The following is a 4,294-nucleotide window of genomic DNA, read 5'->3' on the forward strand; positions in this document are numbered from 1 at the left end:
TGTATGTGCTGTTTGGGGACTAGTTTTTGAATAGTGCCATCCTGTCTGTAACTGCAGTGCCACTCCTAGATGGGCCAGGTGTTTGTGCCGCACACTTGTGTCGCTTAGCTTAGTCATACAGCCACCTCGGTGCAACTTTTAGGCCTAAAAACAATATTGTGAGGTGTTCAGAATAGACTGGAAATTAGTGGAAATGATTGTTATTGAGGTTAATAACACTGTAGGAGCAAAATTACCCCCAAATTTTGTGATTTTAGCTGTTTTTTTTTTTTTGTTTTTTTCAAAATTCATCCAGATCCAAAACCAAAACACGAAAGGGTGGTTTTGGCAAAACCAAGCCAAAACCAAAACATGAAAATGGAACTAGAACCAAAACCAAAACACGAAAAGTGCCAGCCGCACATCTCTCTCTAGTTAAAACCCCTGATATATTTGAAAGTTTCTATCATGTTCCCCCTTTCCCTTCTCTGCTCCACACTATACATACTGAGATCTCTTAGTCTTTCTGGGTAAGTTATGTGATGTCGGCCATGCACCATGTTAGTTGCCCTACTTTATACAGTCTCCAATATATTAATATCCTTTTGAAGATATGGCCTCCAGAACTGGACACAGTATTCTAGATGAGGCCGCACCAATGACCTATACAGTGGCATTATTACTTCTTTCTCTGCTGCTGATTCCTCTCCCAATGCACCAAGCATCTGACTAGCCTTCCTCATTACTGTGTTACATTGCTTACCTGCCTTTATGTCACCTGAAATAGTGACTCCTAGATCCCTTTCCTCCTCAGTAGTTCCCAGTATAGTGCCATTAATACTATATTTATCCTTTATGTCACCTGAAATAGTGACTCCTAGATCCCTTTCCTCCTCAGTAGTTTCCAGTATAGCGCCATTAATACTATATTTATCCTTTATGTCACCTGAGATAGTGACTCCTAGATCCCTTTCCTCCGCAGTAGTTCCCAGTATAGTGCCATTATACTATATTTATCCTTTATATCACCTGAAATAGTGACTCCTAGATCCCTTTCCTCCTCAGTAGTTTCCAGTATAGCGTCATTATACTATATTTATCCTTTATGTCACCTGAAATAGTGACTCCTAGATCCCTTTCCTCCTCAGTAGTTTCCAGTATAGCGCCATTAATACTATATTTATCCTTTATGTCACCTGAAATAGTGACTCCTAGATCCCTTTCCTCCTCAGTAGTTTCCAGTATAGCGTCATTATACTATATTTATCCTTTATGTCACCTGAAATAGTGACTCCTAGATCCCTTACTTCCTCAGTAGTTTCCAGTATAGCGCCATTAATACTATATTTATCCTTTATGTCACCTGAGATAGTGACTCCTAGATCCCTTTCCTCCTCAGTAGTTTCCAGTATAGCGTCATTAATACTATATTTATCCTTTGTCACCTGAAATAGTGACTCCTAGATCCCTCTCCTCCTCAGTAGTTTCCAGTATAGTGCCAGTAATACTATATTTATCCTTTATGTCACCTGAGATAGTGACTCCTAGATGCCTTTCCTCCTCAGTAGTTTCCAGTATAGTGCCATTAATACTATTAATACTATATTAGCATTTGTATTTTTGAGACCCAAGTGCATTTTTTGACATTAAACTGTAATTGCCACACTTTTGACCATTCCTTTAGTCTACCTAGATCCTCAATCATTTGTTTTACCCCTCCTGGTGTGTCTACCCTGTTGCATACCTTCGTGTCATCTGCAAAAAGGCACTTTTCCTTTAATGCCATTTGCAATGTCACCAATAAAGATATTAAAAAGTATTGGTCAAAGTACAGATCCCTGGGGTACTCCACTGGTAACATTTCCCTCCTGTGAATGCACTCCATTTACCACAACTCTCTGTTTTCTATCCTGCAACCAAGACCTTATCCATTCAACCATCTTAGTATCCAATCCCAAGCTTTCGAGTTTAATTAGCAGTCTGCGATGTTGAACAGTGTCAAAATACTTACTAAAGTCTAGATAAGCTAAATCCACAGCTCCACCTGTATCCATCACTTTAGTCACACAGTAAAAAAAAGTCAATAAGATTTGTTTGACATGATCTCCCCCCAGTGAATCCATGCTGTTTGGGATCCTGTAAATTGCTGGATTTGAGATAATTTACAACTCTTTCTTTTAAGAGTGTTTCCATCAATTTACCTACTACTGATGTAAGACTCACTGGTCTGTAGTTGTTTGCCTGTTCCTTGCTTCCACTTTTGTGCAGTGGGACTATGGTCGCTCTTTTGCAGTCCTCTGGAATTACTATTGTAGCTAATGACTGGTTAAATAATTCTGTTACTGGTGCTACCAGCATCTCTGTAAGTTCTTTTAGTATCCTTGGATGTATCCCATCTGGCCCCATAGATTTGTCCACTTTCAGCTTTGAGAGTTCTGTTAGGACCGTCTCCTCTGTAAATGTACTTGTGTCATTTTCCTGAATATCCCTGCAACTTAACTGTGGCCCATTCCCCTCTCTTTCAGTGGTGAATACTGAGCAAAAATAATTAATATGATCTGCTATTACATTGTCTCTCTCAACAAGACTCCCAGTCTCTGCCTTTAGTTTTATAATTCCGCCTTTTGCTTTTTTCCTTTCGCTTATATACTTAAAAGTGTCGACTCCTTTACCCACTGACAGGGCCATTTTCTACTCAGCTTGTGCCTTTGCACATCTGATTACCTCCTAAGGGGTGTATTCAATGCTTGTCAGATCCTTTCCGACGGAAAAGATCCTACAATGCAGTATTCAATGAATGGGCAAATCCGACCGGATTTGGCCATTCCCGACAATGTCAGTTCAACTTTTTTTTAAACTCGGATTGACATTGTCGGAAACGGGGCTAAAACCTGTCGGATTTGGCTGCAGAATCCGACAAAACACATAGATCCGCGGCTATTCCGCCAATCCGATTGTTTTCCGACAAGTCGGAATTGCCAACTTGTCAGAAAAACGGCAGGGGGATTGAATAGGTCGGAACAGTTTTCGACCTAAAAAAAGTCAGGAACTGCAGTCTTTCCGACAAGATGGCAGTTCTGACTGCAATTGAATACACCCCTTAATCTCTGTCTAACAAGATATACCTCTTTGACTTCATTATTTTGTGTCAGCTTATATTTCCTAAAAGCTATCTTTTTTTGCTTTCACAATATTTGCTACTTCTTTCGCAAACCACACTGGCTTCCTTTTCCTTGTGTTTTTCCTAACACTTTTGATACAAAGGTCTGTTGCCTTTAATATTGCACTTTGTAATGTTTCCCATCTCTCCTGCACTGATTCCAAGTTCCTCCACTCTGCCAAAGAATCGCTTACACATTTTCCCATCCCTATAAAATCAGCCTTCCTAAGATCCAACACCTTTGTTTTTGTATGGGACGAGTCAGTCTCTGTCCTTATGCTGAACCATACTGCTTGATGATCACTGGATCCCAGGTTTTCACCCATTTTTACGTCCGATATTCAGTCTCCATTTGTAAGTATTAAGTCTAATATTGCGTCTTTCCGAGTGGGCTCCCTCACCAATTGGTGGAGGGATGCTCCCCGCAGAGAATTCAGAATGTCCCTACTTCTAGTGGAACTAGCAACAGACACCTCCCAGTTTACATCAGGAAGATTAAAGTCTCCCATGATTATTACCTCTCCTTTTAATGCCATTTTAGTTATGTCCTGCAATAGGTTCTTGTCGAGTTCCTCTTCCTGACCTTGTGGCTTGTATATCACGCCAATACGAATAATCGACTTCTCCTGTTTCTATGGTCAACCAAAAGGGCCTGTTTTTTCTATAATACTTTGTATTAAGGTAGTATTTATGCTTTTTTTTTTTTACATACATTGCTATCCCTCCCCCGTTTCTTCCTATTCTGTCCTTCCTAAATAAAGTATATCCCGGTATAACTATGCCCTGTCATGATTTTCATTGCACCATGACTCTGTAATTGCCACAATATCTAGATCATCCCTTGTCATTATTACGATTAGTTCTGGGATTTTATTTCCTAAGCTCCTAGCATTTGCACACATAGCTTTTAGAGTTTTGTTTGTGCTTTTTCTGTTCCTAGCTATGATCTTCTCTCTGCCTATGTTTATTTGGTTTTGATCTGAATTATCTTCTGTTGCCGTGGATATGCTTCCTGTTCCCTTTGCCTGCAGAAACAATACCTCTGGGTTAGGGGAACAGATTGCTTTATTCCTACCAGTTCATTGCCCCCCCTCTGTTGTCTATGGGAATATGTGCACAAATGTTTTATAAACATAAAGTACAAATATATATATA

The sequence above is a fragment of the Pseudophryne corroboree genome, chromosome 5 (assembly GCF_028390025.1).
Source record: "Pseudophryne corroboree isolate aPseCor3 chromosome 5, aPseCor3.hap2, whole genome shotgun sequence".
NCBI classification, from domain to species: domain Eukaryota; kingdom Metazoa; phylum Chordata; class Amphibia; order Anura; family Myobatrachidae; genus Pseudophryne; species Pseudophryne corroboree.